General features: G+C 45.2%; 1 pseudogene across 1 annotated transcript in view; it reads right to left on the minus strand.

The window, feature by feature from the left end:
• Positions 1-763: 763 nt before the first annotated feature.
• Positions 764-20613, minus strand: part of LOC309585764 (epidermal growth factor receptor kinase substrate 8-like protein 2) — a 108128-nt pseudogene continuing 88278 nt past the window's right edge. The window contains exons 6-15 of the transcript in view: positions 16080-16154; positions 15270-15418; positions 14998-15124; positions 14528-14643; positions 4840-4951; positions 3969-4088; positions 2972-3119; positions 1701-1884; positions 1162-1294; positions 764-835 (exon numbers count right to left, since the gene is read on the minus strand). The product of the transcript in view is annotated as an epidermal growth factor receptor kinase substrate 8-like protein 2 (transcript). The remainder of the gene's footprint in view (positions 836-1161; positions 1295-1700; positions 1885-2971; positions 3120-3968; positions 4089-4839; positions 4952-14527; positions 14644-14997; positions 15125-15269; positions 15419-16079; positions 16155-20613) is intronic.

The raw sequence follows: 20613 nt of genomic DNA on the forward strand, positions 1-20613 counted from the left end.
AGACTTTGGGAATGTGTGTTGCCATTCTAGCCTTGTCCAACGAGGGGGCACAGGGGGACAGGACAAGGACAGGCAGTTGTCACCGGCCCTGTGCTCGTGGGCTGCAGGGGACACCTGCACTGAGGAGGAAATGGAAATGGAAATAGAAAGGGTTAGGTTGCCCAGAGAGGTCATGACTCACCATTCCTGGAAGTGTCCGAGGCCAGGTTGGACAAGATTTGGAACAACTTGGGCTTGTGACAGGCATTCCTGCCCATGGCAGGGGGGTGGAATGGGATGAGCTTTAATGTCCTTTCCTTAAACCCAAACCATTGCAGGGTTCTAAAGCCTTATTCCTCTGGTCCAGGCTCCAAGCCTTGAGGCTGGCCTCTCTTGTGCTGTGTGCCACGCCTGCTCTGCCAGGGGAGAGTGGGGAGCAGGGGACAGCCCTCGGAGAAAAGCTTTGGGGGTCTTTTTTTGCTTGAAGCCAGCCCTTGTACATCCAGCCCCGTGTGAATCCTGCTCTGATCGCATGCACGGAAAATTTCAGTATAAAATATATAGTTATAAAAAAAATACTTCATGCAAAATTAAAACACCTTTCCCAGTGGGACATGGTCTTATTGTCAACCCTTCCCAACAGTGTTCAAGGAATTGTCACTCTGATGGCAGCTGGACCCCAAGGGGAGCTCTGTTGCATCTGGCCTGGGCCAGGAATCATTGCTTTCATTCCCTTTTTTTCTGCACTACTTAGGGCTAAGAGCTGAAATAAAGCAGAGAGACTTTAATTTGCAGAATCAATCCTTTCCTGGCGGCGCTTCGTGATTTCTTGGAGCTCCGACTCCCCTCTGCTTTTCTGGAATGGAAACAAAACAGGCAGTTTGGATTTGAACTTCAAGCTGCAGTTAAGTGACAGTATTTAATTAATGCTGTAAAAGTAGAGCTAGTTTCAAAGAGATAAGTGATATCAGTAAAAAGCAGATTAATTAGTGGAAACAGGGGGATCTTACAGATTTGCTCAAAAGACACTTCGGAATTTTTACGTGTGTTTTATTGCTGGTGTAGGTTTGGTTGCATTTTTTTTCCCCACAATTGTATTTTTTAAAATGCCTGTTTAATGAGCTATCTGACGCTGCTGGTACAGCCCCCATTCCAGCAGGAATTATCCAGAAAAATGCTTACCTCCAGCTGGTTTTTCTCCACTGTGATCTTGCTGTAGACTCTGTTTCCCTCATCACCGCACACCTTCTTCAGCTCCTCTCTGTTGAGGGAGAAGAGCTGAGCTCCGGTGAGGATGCCCAGGTGTTCCACGGTCCTGGGGAGACACAAAGTAGGGAGGTGACGATTGTGCTGCACGTGGCCTCGTGCCAGAGGTGAGGAGTTGGAGATGGGAGGCCAGGAGCTGCAGTGGGACCATATCACGGGGCCCTGGGGCTGTTCCAAGGTGGCAGCTGCAATTCCAGTAGCATTTCAGGCCTTGGATTTAGTTAGTTAACTGTTTATCTCCAAGAAAATATTTATACCAGAGAAAGGGAGTGACTTTGGGCTCTGAACATTCTGGTTATAGAGCCTGGATTGAACAGGGTTGAAATCTAATTTGCAACACAGGCTCTGTAAGTAAATCCAAGTGGCTTGTCCCAGGTGAGATGGTGCCGGTGGCCTCCCCCGCTCCTTCTCCAGGGAAGGACGAGCATTGCACGTGGCAATAGGGCAAATCTTACTCTTTGCTGAATGACTTGGCCTCCAGCCAGGCTTTGACTTCTTCAGTGCTGGATTCAAAGGTGAGGGGCACGAAAACTTGCTGAGGCTTTTCCACTTTGAAATTCCTGTGGGGAGGCTGAATTTTATTGTTTGTGATCTTCTTTAGCAGCTCGTCGTTCAGCTCATCCGTTTGGTGAATAAGTTCTGTAGAAACAAGTAGGGAATGAAAGCAAGTCTTCAGTCAAAAATGCCATTAAATGTTTGTGGGGAAACTGTAAGGCAAATGGGGATGTGGCTCAACATTCTTATTTAAATTCAGCCCAGAAAAGTGATTCCCATTTTCCTGTGCCCCTGTGTTGCCATTTATTTTGCTCCCATCACCCCTTGGCTGTTGCCTGATGTGGAAGCACAGTTCTGTGAGAATCTACAATTGGAGGTTTGGAATTGAGACCTTTTCAGTCCTCTCTGCTGCTTCTAGTCACTAATTTGCTGATCGCAGAGCTCCAGGTTTTGCTCCGCAACAGAACAGAAGCGGCAGGAAGCACAAACTGGGAATGAGCAACACACTCATGATGGGATGAGCTTGAAGGTCCCTTCCAGCCCAGGGCATCCTGTGCTTCTGTGAAAACTCCAGTGACTCTTCATCCAGTATCGCTTTCCCCATGAAACTCCTGAAGACTGTGGAGAATAACTCAGTGATACGAACAGATTTGTGTCCTTGTATTGTGGAGCTTCCTGTCGTCCCAGAAGGGCTCCTGCTTCCAGGAGTGGACAGGGTGGGATAAGGGGTGAGGTGAGCAGGGCCCCTGATCTCTCTCCTGCTCTGTGAGCCCCACAGCACGTGCAGGGTGAGGGAGTGATGCGGATCTCCTGTTTGGCCGGGAATTCTGTGGAACCACATGAAGGAAGCGGCCAGGCGGGCACTGTGTGTGTGCCGGGAGATGAGCAAAAGGAAGTGAGAGAAAGGGATTGACCTGAGCTGTTCCTTAGACACACTTAAACATTTTGGAAGAGAAAGGAAACTCTCTCCTTGGGAGGAGGAGGAGGAAGTTAGAACTGGAGGAAGGAGGCATGGGGTGATCACTTATTGCCCTGCTCGGCCCGGGCCGCCCGAGAGCCCCGGAGGTGTCACAAGCCCCAGGGCTGCTCTCTTGGCTCTTGTCCTGCCTGGAATGGCCTCCAGACACAGTGCTGCTCCATTGCTGTGATCAGTAAAAGGTGCAGGGGAGCCCCTTGGGCAGGTCTGGTCCCCCGAGCGCCCAAACCCAGGGGAGCCCAGAGTGGGACACACACGTGCGTTCTTTGGCGTCCTGTGCAGAGTGGCGCGACAACATCTCAGTGCCCCACTTATCCCCGGCGTAGCTGGCAGGCAGCTTGTGGGTTGGGCTGGATGGGCCATAGCCCCTGGGGCTCAGGTCTCCTTTGTACCTCTGGTTAGACTGGTTAGAAAGGGAAAGAAAAGTAAGAATTTTTTTTGGTCGTTTTTAATTTTCTTAAGCTTTCTGCCTCACACCCACGGAGGGACAAACTGCCGTGTTCTCCTTGTGCTGATGTGGGGCTGGGGAGACCTCAGGTGGAGCTGCATGGAAGAAGTTAATTTCTGGGAATGAAGAACCCAAAGCAAAGTCTGAAGTTTGCGCAAGGGAATTCCTAGTTGTGCCAAACGTGTTCGATCTCATTGGAAGGCAGAGCTCACTGCTCCGTAGCTGGGATGTGAAGCGGGACCACTGCCAAGGGCCTGGAGCGGACTGGAAAGTTTTTTGACGTTTTGATTAAACTAGCAGGGATTTATCCAGAAGCCTGCTGGGCCGCCTTAGGCTTTGCCCAAACGCTGCAATACCAAAATGGGGAAGCAATTCCATGCTTCCCTAGGGTGTTTAGAACACTCCAGCTCCACATTTCTGCAGTGCAAGTTGCAGTATTCAGTTAATTCTCACTTAGATGGTGTTTCCATCTGCCTCCACTCCAGTAACGTGTTCCTGGTGCTGAACTGAACTGGCTGAGGGAAGTGTCCATCTTTAATTTAACCCCCAAGAAAAATCTTGATGTGGAAAAATATGGAAAGCAGGAGGCTGGTGCACAAATAGGAAGGATAGGCCTTATTTGGGAAGACGATCGTAGCAAAATGTGAATTTTATCATAGGAGACTGAGGAATCTCCTGGCTTTGTCTACTTCTGAAGGTCTGTCCTGATTGGTGCATAGTATCCTAAGAAATCAGGGAGGTCTAATGACAACATTATTCCCAGAGGCAGATTGTGCCCTGCAGCTGATACCAGTCAGGTATTACCTGACTACAGACCTGTTTGAGCTCTTCCAGTTTCACCACATCCAGGATATTGTACGGAACATAACCGGCCTGCCCACTCCGGTTGAGCAACTTCCACCACTGCTTATTATCTTCCAACACCTGAGAGAGGGACAAAAATAAATCTGCTGTGGGAAAATGGGATTTCAGGCATAAACAACCAGGATATAGCGGGGCCGAACCATCCAAAAGGTGAAGTTGCCAGAAGGACATCACTGAGGCCAGGAGCTCTAATCAGATCTGTTGCTCTCAGATGCAATCCAGGACTGAAACTCAGAATGTATCGTAAGGATGAACAGGAGAGCACCTCTGCGTGCTGAAGAACTCATAGTTCCTACATAATGTCCCTGTTTCTCCAGACCTTTTTTTCCTAATGACTGAGTTTCTGATGTCTTTTTGCATTAAAATAAATAATTAAATAAATAAAAAGCCACATTTTGCAGAGAAACCTTTTCCTCAGGTCACAGATCAGTGTCAGCTCAAGTCACGTCCCACCTTGTCCAGCTGCCAACAGTGCTGCAGTAAGAGAAAGGTTATGAGAAAGGTGCTTTTCAGAGAAAACAAATCCTCGTGGAGGAGGAAGTGGTGATAAGGAACCGACCCAGCGGGGGATGAGCAGGGCTCTAGAGCGAGTTGTTGTCCTCCCTCCTCACTGTGGTTAAAATGGGACCGATGTCTTTGAGCTGAGGAAATGACACAACACAGCACAGGCAGCCTGCTCCAGCTTTGGGTTTGAGCAAAGCTTTGTGTCACTGCTGAGATACCACCAGGGAAAATGGAGTTGGTGCTTGTTGCTATCCCGAGCTCTCTCCTGCCCCTGGGGGACACACCTTTTCCAGGAGCGGTCACGTACCTCCAGGATTTCATCCTTCAGCACCGAGAGCTCATTGGCGTTTCGCGCGGTGAAATCGTAGCGGATTTTGGCAAATCTCTTGGGCACAGCCACCCCCTGGGCCTCGAAATTCCTGCAGAAGAGAAGTGGCCTGAAGTTCATTAACCTGAGCTAGACTGTTGGAAGGACTCTGTGTGGAAGCTGGAATTGTATTAGAGGATCATCATAAACTAAAAATATATGTGACAATGTGGCCAGATTGCAATGAATCTAAAGACAGGACAGGGTTGGCTCGAGCTCACAGAGCTGCTGCCTCCAGTGTAAACTAACCGCCTCATGAAAGCAAATGGTTTTTCACAGACATTATTCGAATAAAAGGGGAAAGGGGAAAAAAAAACCCAACCAAGAAAAAAGGAAGGTTCCCATTAGCAAAAAAAGCCTACATGAAAAAGTGAGGTTGTGAGCTATGGCCGAAGGGCCGAGTTTGGTGCTGATTCTCAATCAATTCAGCAAATGACAGTGCATTGATGCAACTGGTTTTTTAGTCAAATTTAGTCCTGATTCTTCACAGTAATTTGCCTCAAGAAAATGAGCCCCATATCCTTTGGTGAGTTCCCTGTTGGCTGAGGCCCAGACCTTCAGGCCGTGACTTCTCAACATACTTGCAGTGAGACTGGCTCCCTCTTAATTGCTTCTTTTTGAAGTATGGTTTGTCACTATCATCCTGCTGAAGATGAACAGGGCTGGTGTCTCATCTTCATATATTCTTCCCCCTCCTCCCCTCTCCTTCTTTTCCCCTTTTTCACCTCTAAATAAATTTCTTCAAGGCGATTTAACCCTGGGATAGTCTAATCCACTTTAGTCCTTCGTGGTCCACCCTCAGATAGATGTGTTGGCACAGAAGAAGTAAGGGTGTTCTCTTAGGATCTGATACTGTAATAAAGGGAAGAGAAAGATGAAACAGGCATTTCATGTTTGTCTGTTTTCTCTCCATGTCATTTCGTGAACATGTACTCACACTTGGCCAAGAGTAGTGCATTCAGACACTGAATATGAGTGTTGAAGAGGGGACTGAGAAGGAAGAAGCTTAGTGTTCTGCAATAGGAATTATGCTTTGGGGATTTTACGAATTGTTTCCCTCTTTTTCACCATCATGCTCTTCTTGCACACTTCCTTGTCTTTTGCTATTGAGCGAAAGTCTGGAGGCTCAGAAAGCCCAAGTTTCATCTGAGAAAGATTTCCTGTGTCAGAGAGAACGGAAGGGATTCTGTTTCCATCCTTTCATGCCAGGAAGGATGAACTGCCTGTATCAGGAGGTGCCGAATTGGTTCTGGGTGCTGCTGTAGCTCACAGAATTGCAAGACCCAGTGCTGCAGGAGTTCAAATAACAGACCGGTGGAAAGGCTCAGGGGCCACAAGCTGTGCTGCATCTCTCATGGACTTGCAAGGAACCTCTCCTTTGGTGTCTGTGCAAGTGCTGGCTGATGTGGGCACTAGGATTGCTCTTTTAATCAGGCAGCTCCAGTACCTTTCAGAAAAGAATTTTCATGGCACATCATGAGCCATTAATCTCTTGACTAACCATAACATTTCCTTACTCCTTGGTTTTACAGCATTACTCAAACACTGACATTTGTCATTTCACCAGCCATCTCCCTTGACCTCTAGCATCAGGCACTTGCAGGGGGAAGGATCTGGTCTCACAAATATTTTCATACTCTGATCTCTGTGATTTATTAACCATGAAGTTTTGCCTTCAGAACTCAAGATGCCATTTCAAATAATTTCATGTGCAAAAGTCGAGTTATTGGGCAAAAGGGATCCTTGATAGCTGGGTACAAAGGACAGCAGGACTGCTGTTGCTGTTTTCTTTTCAACTACTGTGCTTGCTGTGTGACCTTGAGGAAATAGGTTCACTGCAGCTTTATGGTTCCGTTTTTGCATAGGGAAAATAAGGGCAGTGATAATTGCTTTCAGTTGTAAAACACTTCAAGATTTATGGAATATGAATGATTCTTACTAAGTGAAAAGTGTTGCAAAGCTGGCTTAGTTGCACACTGTGCTAACAAAATCCCCTATCAGCCTATTGACCCCAGCCTGAAACACTCATTAAAGTTTATAGGACATTTTGGTGGATGAGTTGAGGCAGTTGTTCTGCTGGAAATATCATACTGAAAGCACTTTTAAATCCATCATCCGCTTTGACTTTTTTCTCTATTAAAACTAAACACAACTGCTTGCTCTTTCCAGTTTTCTTAGTTTAGTTTTTGATGGGTAAGTACTCACTGTTAACTCAGCTTGTACCCCCATGGCATCTGAGACATTACAGTTCATTCTAGTCATAGCATAAACACACAATAGCTGTTGTACTGAGACAAAAAGAGTTATAAAACATGTAAGATATCCAATGGACTGGTATTAACTATCAAGTTGCATGGTCACTTTTGAATGTCAAATGTTCTTTTTATGGATACTGCATTAATTTAATTTGTGCTTAAACGTTAGCTAGGCTAGACATTGGTGTCTGAAAAGTTTACATATTTTTCCAATGTCAAAATGTGTAAATTTAGTATTGAAGAAACAAAACATATTTACTTGTACTAGAGGAAAAATACTTTCGTAGCAAAGAAATTAACTGAGGTGCTCTTTAGAAATAGGTCTGGCTTGCTTACAGAATTGTTGCTTATGCAGTAAAGCAGACCTACAGATGTTTTCTTTTTTTCTTCCAGATAAAACTTGGATTGTTTGAAAAGTGGGGAGATATTTCACCATAGTACAAAAGAAGATACAGAAGAGGAGAGCAGAATGAGAGCTTTGCAAGTGCCACATGCCTGCAGCCTGCTGTCTTTAGCGATGCTGTTCCTTCCAGTCACTGGAACGTCAAAACAAAATATCCCAAGACTGAAGCTTTCCTATAAAGGTAAACTTTTCAGTAGTTTTTCTGATTCTGCCACTTTGGTTTCGATGTGATACTGCCAGCAGTTCTTTTTGTATTACTAACCAGGAAATACATAATAGAAGCCTTAAAGATGGATGAATTCTGCCTCGGGGCAGTATTAAAATCTGGGTTTTTTGTTGTGTCGGGGCACATGTTTCTGAAGTATAAATGTCTTTTAAAAGTATTATTTCTGTTTGCTCCAAGAGGATGTTAACAGACTATACATAAATTAGAGGGGAGTGGTCCTTGAAAGGCTCTGAGGTGCATTGGAGACATTCCTGTGTGGCTGGTGTGGATGATGTGACACATGGAGGACATTCACACCTTCCTACAGCATCAGAGAAAGTTGAGAGCGCTGACTCAAGTGTTTCAAGGGGACTGACATTTATTTTTGTAATAATTCTTTTTCTATCACTAAGTGGGTATGTTAAACTCTTCATATGTGGTTTTCTTTCTCCTTGCCTCTTTGGATCACAAAAGCGTGATTCTCTGCAGAATTTCTTAGTCTTGTGTGTAGTTCTTGTTAAGAATGGTACCGTCTGAGGGATTTCAACACAGACATATTTATGTATTAATGGCCAATTTTTTAAAGAAGGTGGATTTCTTTTTGCTTTGCATGTACAGTACACCTCCACAGGCACAGAGATGTGTCACTGACACTTCCTTCTTTAGTGAAAACAAATGCTCTCCAGTTAGTTATGTTTCAGCTATGTCAGCACCTTGCCCTTAGGGGAGCTATTTCTGCTCTGTTTTTCAAACTTATGTCTTCCTATGCATTGCAGAGTTACACTCAGGATGGTGTGATGGGACAGGCTGTAGAGCCTTCATCGGGGCTTATGATATGTTTATCATGAGTTTAACACCCAGAGAAATGTATTGAGTAAGCAGAATGACATGCTATTTATTTACAAGCTTCTCTTTTGCTAGATTTGCATGCCACTGTGCATGCTATTCCACTGTGTATATAAATGTGTTTGGATGTGTTTGTGCGAGAGAGACAGAGGAAGCAAGATCAAGGGATCTTGACAACATTTTTATAAATTCAGGGAACAGTTGCACTCCCTGAAGCCAATGCATACAGAAACTGAAAGAGCTGACATGAGTTATGAAAGTTAGCAGTAAAACCCTCCTGACATACAGCCGGCCTTCTCACAGCTAGGCCTTTTGAGCTAATTCCCAAAAGCAGCATATACCATATGGCCATGGCATTTACTGTGGATTTGACGCTCACGATTAGTGAATTCCTCTCAACTTCAAAAGCAGATAGCCTTTGGCAAAATCCTGATGGATGCCTTTGGCAGGTAAAGAGGGGGAGAAAGAAAAATTAGTGAGGTCAACACAGGGGAAAAAAAATGGCTGAAATCTTAGTTTAAAATAGTGGCAGAGACCTGCTGGGAACAGTTGGGAAAATGCCTGAGCTCGTTTAAAAAGACAGTGAGCAGATGATTGATATTTAGGCCCTGACCCAAACTTTTCTTAGCAACTTTATAAACCTTTCAGTTTGGCTTGAGGGATACCGTTTCCTGTGCAAACTTATTCACCTATATCCCTGTAGGGGGGGAAAATCAACAACAGATACAGATGCAAAACAGCACATAAATCTTAGTTTTGAGAGCTGTGATGGAACTGAAAAGTCAGAAGAAAGAGAATTACCAGAATTTATTGTGCCTTGTCTTACTTTCTTGGGGGGTTGGAAGGTGTATATTTTTCCACATGGAACAAGAAATAATTTAATGCTGTTTTTTCACATTTATGTATTGTAAATGATTCCAGTATGGCTTATCATAATTAAACTATATTTTGCGTGTTGACAACAGAATATCAGATGTACTGAATATTTAATATAGTTGTGAGAATTAAGTCCACCTTCCTCCCCCCAAATCTTTCAGACAAAACAATTCCAAGGTTTCTGAGAATAAGATGTAGGAGAAATGAACTGTTTTGCCAGTTCTCATAAAATTGTTAGTCATGTCACTGACAAGTCCTGGCATCTCTGTTCTTTGGAATTCATACTTGAACTCTCATGAAGAGGAGAATACAGGGCTCTTTTCCTTCTTTATGGAAAACAGATGAGAACTGGCCACATCAGGCAGTTCCAAAAACCTGGTCACATGTGTCTTTGAAGGGAAGGTTTCATCTCCTTTCAGGTGCAATGTGCTTATGGCATAGCTCCATCTTCCCAGAAGAGCTGAGCATTTGCTGGGGCAGGAGAGCTGGAAGTAAGCGGGACTTTGCTCTGCAGTTACTGAAGCTTCCAGTTGCATCAATCAGTGGTGGATGGAGGAAGAGGGAGAGGGTAGGGTGGTTAAAGATGTGTCTATAACTGCAGGAGTGCTTCAATAAACCACAGCATGTCAAAGCTCCTTTGTGTTCAAACAGCAATTGAAATTTTAGACCTTCTCTGAATGGCAGTTACAGGTTTCCTTCTTCTCAAGGTTGTCATCTTAACGAATGGGAATCTGTGCAGGAAATGTTAAGATATTCCAGTGAGTGATGTTGGGATCAATGTAAAGTCATACAATGGATTTCCTTTATTGTTTGTCCCAGTCTAAAGATGTGTTCTAAAAAATTGTGCATGTATAAAACTAAAACTACACACAAATCAATTAAAATATGTTGTAGTACAGAATCAAAGTCATATATTTTCCACCTGTGTTAACCGAATACACTATGATCTTTAATCACATATCTCATCCTTTCACATTTTCCCTGATCCATTAGTTGAAAAATTCTCTTATTCACTCAGACTTAACGTTTAGATACTCGTTCATGTCATTACTATCCCAGAAATTGTCACTCCTCTTGTGATGTTTTTAGGGTGCTCTCACTGCATATACCTTACTTATTCTGTGTATCTTAGATACTTCTACAAGATTGAGGTGCTTTTACTACTACAGCTTTACTATTAGGAGAAGGTAACAAACTGTCTTCTAATAGAAGATTATGATCTTTAGAAAACCAGGGGATGATTTTGAGTAATATTCCATATTTTGACTCTCTTTGCCCAGTACTGCTTTCAGTCTAAGACCAACAGTGTGTATTTATCACTCATTTTCATGTAGCTGGAGATAACCTGTGACCTTCATCCAAACTGCAGAACTCCACAAGCACAGAAGTGATATTCAGCTTCCCTAAGCAGCACGTCCTTGTTGTCTGCTGCCTCATTTAACATCCTCATTCCAACCTCTAGAGCAGATGCAGAAGGTTTTCATATACCAGTCTAATTCATTAATGTCATTTTCAGGACAGCATCAGTTCTGTTACTAAAGAATGGAAGGCTCAGTGTCCTAATTCATGTATGTTTAATTCATACAGTGTAGACAGTCTTGTTTCTGTTAGATCTTCTGAGTAATAATTTTTCCTAATTCATTGGGAGGTCCTTCCATAAATATCGTGTGTGTGTCTTTTTAGATTTTACTTCATAGGGAGAAGTAAAGAATAGCCAGACCAGAAGGTTGATTGCCTTCTGAGAAAAAGAAGAAAAAAAAGCAAATTTTTCTCAATTTGTGGCTATCCTAAAATTTTCCTGCCGAAAGAGAGAATCCTAATTGCAAATTTAACCCTATTGATTTGATTTACTTGGCTGCTTTTCATGGACATTTTAGTAAGTGTAGTCTGTGTTCTCAGTGAATGCATTTATATTACAAAAGTGTGCACCCTAGTTTCTTGGCTGGGGGGCATGCCCTAGCCCAGATTTGGACATTGTCACCAGTGACATCCACAAACATCTATCATTCCCGTGTGGGAATGTGGCCATTCCCCAGAGCAAGCCATGCTTACTGTGACAGCGGTGACTTGGTCAGAGGACCAGGAATCCTGCATTGTGACACAGTACAGAGGAATAAGCAGGACTGAAGGCAACGTTTGGCTTTTAAAGCAGGATTTACTTAGCACTGTTAAAAACGACTGTGGTAGTAATTTACATCTAATAAACAAAAGCATTATTCTCAGCTGATTTGTTTTTCTCCATATAGAATGAATTAAGATGCAGTCTCATTCTCACTGAAGTCATGGCAAGAGTTTTTCCACTGAAGTAAATTGAAGCAAGATCAAATTCACGCTCCTCACTTTTTTCATCTTACCTAAATAAACTAAAGACAGGTAGTTCTTTCTCCTCTGCTGAAGGATGACAGTGCTAAATCATCAGCTCCACATGGAAATTAGCCATGTTTAAGGATTGTTTAGTTTCACGCAGTGTTTTGCGCACAGGATTTTCTTCCCCCAGAGTGATCCATTCTTAAAACATGGTGAAAAAGCAAACAGAGAACATTTTGGTGCCAGGAATTCTTTTGAAAATTTGACTGGGTGAGTGCATTTCCTTAATGTTCAAAAATTATCCTTTGACCATGCTATTTAACAGTGTCAAGCATTCTGTTCTCTATATTGTTTTTGCTTTAAACCTGTTTCATTTTAGAACTGATGAGATGCTTAACTGTTGCATCAGAGCAGTTAGTTTGTTCAGTTTCAGTACAGCTGGCTTATTTCTATGTCATGCATCATTTAATTATACATATAAAACATAGTTAAAATTGTACAGCTCCATGAGCCTCACTTAAACTGTCTGTGGCACTGCAGTAATCCCAGTACCCTGACGGGGTGTTGCACAGCTGTGACTGGTTGGAATGTGGTAAACTGGTGATGTGTAAGAGAGCCTAGAAGTGAGCTTGCATTTTGCAGCTGTGCTTGCTCTACTGGAAGAGGAAGTTAAACCAGAAAAAAACTGCTCTTGTGGCAATATCAGCATCTGTAAATCTGAATGCTTAATGAAAATCAAGGAAAATGTGCTGAGTGAGGAAGTGGTGCTTTTCCCTTGTTTGTCATTTAATTAATTTTTGGTGGTTTGTTATTTCTCAGAAAAATCTATCTCAGATTCCTCTGTGGAAAAACATGAAGTGTTTATGTGAGAGTGAAGATCCTAGTATTGGATGATTGTCTAGATATGCAAAAGACTTTGCCTGTTTTGTCTCAAAAATGCTTTCTGGAGGCAGTGATCATTGACACTTAAAATGTACCCTAGCTTGAAGATGGATGGGCACTGCTGTCCATGTGTATATGCTGTCGACTGAGTATAAACTTGAAGGCATTTATTACATCTTAGTAATGGGAAAAGCAGCAAATTTCTTACAGACATTTTTTTCCTTTTTTAAGCTAGTGAACTTGAAGGTCAGATTCAACTATATGTTGCATTTTCTGTCATATAATTATCATATCTATAATGTCCTGAAGAGCAGCCTCCAGTCAGTGACATCAACAGTTTACACAGCAGTTGAACTAAGAATAACCTTGGAGAACTGACCCATGTCAACCTCTTATGAGTGTAAACTGTAGTTCACAACAGTTTCTGTTTTTTCATGATCACAGAAGGGCCTCAGTTGGATAAAAGAAGAATTGTGTTCAAAAAATACAAAACTATTCTGCTGAATGTTCACTTTACTGTATCTCAGAAGAGGAGAGGAAACAAAACTGAAAGAGTAATACTTAATAAAGTATTTTTGCTCCCTTATAAAAAGAAGGACAGGACAACATCAAAAACAGCTTCCCTAGAAGAATGCAGGGAAGATACATGATAAGTGGCATCAACTTGGAAGAGGGATCAAAACTCTTTCTTTGATTGCTTTTACTAATGACATCTGTTTAAGTAAATCCAATTCAGAGCAGTTTCAGAAATCCCAAACTTGTTCTCTTTCTGAGCACTATTTGGAGGGCATGATCTGCCTGACATCAGTGTCTGTCTAGCAGTGGACATCTGTGGTCACTATGCAGGTGCTCGATTCACATCCTGTTTCCTTTTCCTCCCTCCCCATTTCTGCAGTTCCATTTATAGGTGAGTTCCCCAAAGAAGAGCTGAGGAACATAGGGGATGACTCTTCCGTACTCACAGTCCTTTGGAGATAAATACACAGAGATAGCAGAAAGAGTCAGAATTTCCTTTAATAAACCAGCGCAATATCAGACAGGAAGGGCCAGGAAGTGCTCCAAGAGCTAGATCATTACACAGACGGGCTGGGAGGGCTGGGAATGTTCAGCCTGGAGAAGAGGAGGCTCTGGAGAGCCCTTAGAGCCTTTTCCAGTGCCTAAAGGCGCCCCAAGAGAGCTGGAGAGGGACTTGAAGAGCCTGGAGTGAAAGGACAAGGAGGAATGGCTTCCCGCTGCCAGAGGGTGGGTTTAGATGGGATATTGGGAAGAAATCCTTCCTTGTGAAGGTGCTGAGGCCCTGGCACAGGTTGCCCAGAGAAGCTGTGGCTGCCCCTGGATCCCTGGCAGTGTCCAAGGCCAGGCTGGACAGAGCTTGAAGCAACCTGGGATAGTGAAAGGTGTCTCTGGCCATGGCAGGGGGTTGGAACGGGACAATCTTTAAGGTCCCTTCCCACCCAATCCCTTCTGTGATTCCATGATTCCAGCATCTCTACACACATGGAGAGCCAAAGCGCAGTGCAGCATCTTTGGCACCTGATCCTTAAGGTCACTTTGCTGGGCTGATGTTGGGAAACAAGACCTATGGATGGACTGATGAAGTCAGTCAATATTTTTGCCTCCTGCGGTGGAAAACACCTGCGATTCCTTTCCTTGCAGAGCTGCTGGGGGTTAAACAGCAGACAGTGCTTATGGGAATAACCCCTCAGCTGATCTTTGTCTTCCCTTGGTGGTTATTAACAGTGGCAGGGAGTTGTCTCCAGGATGCCCAAACGTCCCAGTGTCACTGTACGTGTCCGTGTGCGTTCATGAGGTTCCGAGGCGGGAGCCAAAGCTCCGGGCGTGCGGATCCATCACCTATTTCCATGTGGAGTGATGTTCTGTTTGAAGGCATCCCCGACCTGTGTCTGCTCAGCCGTCTGGCCACGCTTGAGTGAGGAGTTCCAGTAAGGATATCCATTGGCTGAGGAGAGCTGGAAAGGCAGACATGGAGTCAGTGTTACCAGGAAAGGGGAAAGCTGATCGGAGAAAAGGAGAGGGATAGTGGTAGATGAGTCATGGTCTGGCAGATTTTGGTCAAGGTGTTCTCCAGGGAAGCCTGTGTCCCTGGAGCTCAGTTACGCTGTAGGGTGCTGTTGCCTTGGATTGGGAGAGGCTCATTATTGCTGCCCTTTTCCAGCCTCATTTGCTTTCTGTATTTAACTGGGGCAACCAGATCCAACTGAGTTTTGAGCCAACTACTTGTTGCACGCCACCACTACCCCTGCAGCTCCATTTCTCTGGAAAAGGGGGAGGGAGAGTGAAGAGACAGGGACACAGGACTAACCTTCCTCTTGCAAGTGTCCAATGTCTATTTCCCAGGGAGCTCCACGGAAGATTTCTGTGGGTGGTTCCCAGCCGTTGTGGAATTTGGGGATGTAGGTGGGGATGTTCGTGTCTCGGGGCCACTCGGCTCTAGGACAGAAAGTGGGAATATGAGGGGACATTCACGAAGAATGTGTCTTTCAGGGCATCCCCTGAAAGAAGAAGCAGGAGCATCAGGGAATCCAAGCATCCCGTCTGCGTGGGGAGCCTGGGGAGATGGCAGCTCTGTCCTTACCTGGATCTGGTCCATGTCTCCCCCAGGGAATCCCAGAGGTTTATCTCTTTGGGTGTCAGGTGTCCTCTCAGGAAATCGGTGGTGTCTTTAGAAAGCAGTGGGCTGAGGACAGACGGGGCCAGCTCGGGGCCACCGCAGCTGTTGATGATCTGGGTCACACACAAACCACACAAAGAGGAGAGAACTTGCAGGAAACGGTCAAAATGTCAAACCAGGGACACACAGATGAGCAGGAAGCAAAGACAAAGCTGATCCTTGGATCAGCACAGTCACTGCAAGAAACATCAACCTAAGTCTTTGAAGGAGACTGGACAGTTCAAGGGAACATGAGATTTTTTTGGATTGGAGTCAAAGGAAGAGCTGATCTACAAATGAGCTGTTGTTACAGACGAGTGAAGTGTCAGAAGCTGACACTTCAAAAAATGGAAAGTATCTTGCTATTCCTTTGTGGCTCCTTTTCCAAGTTGGGATTTCTGCTTCCAAGCATTTTCAGTGCAAATACTGAGCCGTATTTGCCTGAAGGTGAGACCAGACAGATTCCCAGTGGGGATTCCAGCTGGCTGCCCCTTTTGTTCACAGTAATGCCTTATTGACCCGGTGGAAGGATTCATATTTGCTGGGATTCCTGTATTTACTTCAAGCTTCAAACCGGATCAGAGGCCAGGAACAACCGGCATTGCTTCTGGAAGTTCCTGAGAAAGCTGTGGCCAGGTATGAGCAGTTTTCCAACCCTGTTGCACAATCTATCTACTTGTAAGTGTGAACTAGAAATAAAAGGAGTTCCCAGTGAGACCTGGGAATAAGATTTACCAGTTCCAGCGGCCTGAAGAGGAAATGCACCAACTCTGAAGCACGGGGGTTTTGGATGTGCTTCCTTAGTTTGGCCTGAAAAGAGAACGTAAACACAGTTTAACCCTAACCTGAGTGTGCCTTCTCTTTTCTGTCACATGGGGCGAGTGTTGTGGACTGATGAGAAGAGTAAGGGATGGAGGAGTAGGAATCATTCATTTTTATTTTGTGTCCATTTCTAATTCCCAGTGAATTTCAGGCGGGGGGGAATACCCTCTCTGTTAAATCAGTGCCTTTAAAGCTAATTTGAACAGACACAGAAGACCTTGGCTTATTTTGAAAGTCCTAGTGAGGAAGGGCCAGGATTGCTGGTGCTTCTGCCTCTTGCAGGGTTGAGAATCCCACTAGTTCCATGGATGAAAACAACAGGATAGGTGTTCTGAGGGTCCCCTGGCAAACTGCTGACAAGGGAAAGTCTCCACCAAGGTCTTGCCTGGGGCACCCGGAGCTGCCCTGGCCACTGAAAGGCTCCAAATCCAGTGGTATTTGAGGTGAGCTGTGGCAGAATGGAGGAGCAAACACTTGGGATTGATTTACTGCAAGAACTGGGTTTCAGTAACAGCAATCAGCTGAGCTGTGGTGAGAAACCTCTCCAGTTTGTGCTCCCATTCAGCTCCTTCTCCTGTCCTGGACTCCTGGCACTGTTGCCATGGGAGACAGGCTCCCTGCTCCTACCGAAATGCAAAGCATTTGAAATGCCGGAGATGAAACATTAATGTGGAGTGGGAAACAACTGCTGGCAGCAGGGTGACCCAATGAACGGGCACTTCCCAGGGACTCGGCAGCCCCATGGTGAGGAACGTGGCAGGACCCCACCACAGTGTCCCAGCTCTACTGCGTGCTCCACCCTGGGCTCTTGCCAGGAGATCAGCTGCTCCTTCTGATTCTGAGCAGGCACAAATTAGCCATATTTGCTTCTCAAAGAAAAGGCTGGAGCTTGGTATCCTGCTTTAAGGTTGTTTACAGTCTCTTGGTTTTCCTTATTAATAACTGCCCAGGAAGGAGCTTGTAGGATGTGTTCGCTGGACAAGTTCGGTCACAACTGACAGAATTCCTGCTGCAGTGGTGAGGCAGGGACTGAGCCTGGTTCATTGTCCCCAGAGCTCGGGTAGTACAGGACAGTCAGGCCAGTAAAGCCCCTGCTCAGGGCTGGGAACGAGATCCTGGCCAGCTTTCCCTCTCTGCCCCTCTCTGCAGTCCTGCTGGCCTATGTCATGCCCTGGGGCCACTCTGCCGTTGCTCAAATGGCCAAAATCCACTCATCCAGGAGTGGGAAAGGGAGGGAGGGCACAGGAATTCATCTTAGGTGGTGAGGCCTGGAAATTTTCAAGGCAACAAATTGATCTTTGGATAATTACAGCAGAGCAGAGAACACGGTGCCATGGGCTCTGGCAGGGCTGTGCTCAGCTCTTTGTTCTCTCCCAGGTCCAAAAGTGTGACCAGTTCCAGCAGCAGCAGCAGCAGTGACAGCTCAGCCAGCGACTCCTCTGACAGCCAGGACTCCTCTACCTCCTCCGAGGACAGTGACAGTGAGGACAGCTCCTCCTCTGTTGAGAGTCTTTCTGAAGAATGGCTAAAAAGCAAAGGTCATGATAACACAGCAGGCTTAGTAAAGATGCAGACACTGAGTCCTTGAGCAAGAGGTTGCATAGATAACAGAATGTGCATTCAGATAAGTAAGAAGACAGAAACCATACGGAAGAGGAAGATAAGACCACCGTGTTTGCAGATCCCACGGAATAGCTCCCACCAATGAGGAGCTCGACTTTTGCAATATGTATGAGCTAATTAAAGGTACTATAAGTAAGTGTAGTTTTGAAAAATAAATCGAGACTTGCTGAACATGATGCCTTGAGTGCTTGTCTCCCGCGACTCCACCCAACACTCCTCCTCCTCCCCCTCCTCCTCCTCCAGCAGCTCTTCCTCCTCCTCCGACTTCGACTCGGATCCGAGCTCCTCCAGCAGCAGCAGCAGCAGCAGCTCTGAGGATGAGCCCCCAAAGAAGAAGAAGAAGAAATAGCTGGGGAGCTGCAGGACTGGTGTGGAGTGGGGGACAAGCCCCTCCCAGGGGCTGGAGCACACGGCTGCCAAACATTCAATGGTCAACATTTCTACTGCTCACACTTTCCAAGTGTTTTGCCTAGTTGTTCCTAGGACATGGAAGGTATTAAATGGCTTCCTGAGACGTACTGAGAGAGTATTTTTGTGCTTTATCCTTTTATGGAAGATTTTACTTTTTTAGTTCCAAGAAAAATTAAAAAAAAATCTATCATCAGATTCGTTTCCATGAGCTGAAGTCCAGTAACCTGGATGCTTACATGCTGGAAAGCAAAAGCTTTTTATTGCAGGTTATGTTGTGCATCGTGTGCTGTTCCTCTGTTAATGACAGCTTCACTTCCATTGAGAAAATCCTCTCCAACTGTTAAAAGCAGAAGTTTTTCAGCGCTGCTGTGGAGCTGTGGCATAGTTGAAGCTGAATGCACAACGTGTCCCACACAGAGCCTCCCATCTCATCAGCTGGTGCCAAATGGATTCTGTGCTGCTGAGCTTGTGTTCCAATGGCTTTTCCTGATGCTTCCAGGTCCAGTCTTAAGTGCACCATCCAGCTGAGCTGTGTTGGTTTGTTACTGATCAATGGAGTGCTTGTCCTGCCCGCAGGCTCTGGGCTTTTCACTCCCCTGTGGCCTTGGCTCGTGCGTTGGAAGTGTTTGCTGAGACACAGAGTGTTGGTGGTGGGAAGCAGCAGCTCAGTGACTTGGGGCTGCTGCTGCTTTAGGAGTTTCATCTTTGTGCCTTTTTTTTGTCAATTCGGTGTGCCCCAGTGAGACAAGGGCTGCAGTGGGTGTTCTGCAGAGCTCCAGCTCAATATTGCCACGCAGCAAAAGCAGAGAAATAATAACAGCCACAACTGGGCACTGTTCTCACTGGATGCTCAGTAAAAAAGAGACTCCTTGAAATAAAGGGCTCAAAGGAAAGTGTTTCCCTTTGCATGTGTGAAATGCAGGATTGCCGAGTGACAGTCTGCAGAAATTCAGTCATTCTTTGTTTGTGGGAACTGCCCTGGAGAAGGAAGTGAATGCAAAAGCCCCACAAGCCCTACAAAAGCAGATGCAGACAGGCTGCAGAGCAGGGATTGCTGGATGCAGAGTGGGAATTCGTTGTTCTTCTGGTGCATTGAAGCAGTTGCCATTAGGATTTTATTTGGTGATGCAGTCTCCTGAATTTCTTCTTGTCGGAGTGCCCTTTGTGGGGAGGGGGCATCACTTGTGGAAGAATTCTCAAGTATCTTGGTTTAGGTAGAATACAGTAACTAAAGTATTTTTTATAATTTTTATGGAAAAGGTAGTGCGTAGACTTCCTTTGGAATAAACTGTACTTCTTTAAATGTTTGCAAATCCCTGTGTTGTGCGTGTGTGTCTGTGAGCACTCCTGTGTTTTACAGAACACGCTGCAGACTGTAAATAAAACTACCAGAAAGGTGTTGAAGTCTTGTGGACTGAATGTACCATTTAATGGGAAAGGGAATAAATTATTAAGCAGCAGTTGCTAAGTGGATGCTTCCTGCAAATATCTGAAATCTTTGTGGTGTTTGTGTGCAGGTTTCAGCTGGAGTTGCCCTGGCATTGCCTCCCAGAGGGGCAGGATTGCTCCCCAGGAAGTTCTCCAGCCAGAAGTCCCTCTGGATCCGGATTATTTTTAAAAAAAAGTTTAGTTTGTCTTGGCTTTTTCTTTTTTTCCTGCCCTTTCTGGTTTGTCTCTCCATGTTCTTCTATTACAGAGGAACCCCACCCCAGCCTGGCCAGAGCCGCAGCCTCCTTCATGTGCCGCTGCCTCACTCGCTGCTGCCGTGCTGGCTCAGGAATGTGCTCAAAGCCCGGCTAAGCAGGAATTGTTCCGGGCCTGCTCTGTTGAATCGCTGCCGCCGCGAGCAAAGCTGCCCCTGCTCCTTGAGGGGAGCGCTCGCTGCAGCCCGGCAGGAAAAGAGCCCAGGAAAAGCCGCGCCCTTTGCAGGAGAAGCGCTGGGAGCAGAGGGGAGAGCGGGAAAAGGCAGCGAGAGCAGCTGGGCGGGCGGGGCGGCATCAGCGCTGATCCCTCCGCGGGCAGGAGCGCATCACAAATAGTCCCTCCGGCGGATCACTCCGCGGGCGGGCGCCATCACCGCTAATACAAGTATTTATAAATTCAAAAGAACTCATTAACACAGAAGAAAGCAAGTATGCTTCATGCTGGGTGGGAAACATAGGGTCTAAGGGATAAGAATTTTAAAGTTGTTGGGGTTTTGTTTTTTTGTTTTTTTTTTTTTTTTTTTTTTTGTTTTTTTTGTTTTGTTTTTTTTATTTTATGAGAGAACTACATATCCCATGGCACCCACAGAGTTCAGGACGGGTAGAGAGGATGAAACAAACTTTAAAGAGAACCTTAACTGAATTAATAATTGAAACTCAAATGTCATGGGGTAGGTAGTTCTCTCATAAAATTAAAAAAAATTAATATA

This window comes from Coloeus monedula (genome assembly GCF_965178545.1).
Source record: "Coloeus monedula genome assembly, contig: HAP1_SCAFFOLD_285, whole genome shotgun sequence".
In the NCBI taxonomy this organism is placed as follows: Eukaryota; Metazoa; Chordata; class Aves; order Passeriformes; family Corvidae; genus Coloeus; species Coloeus monedula.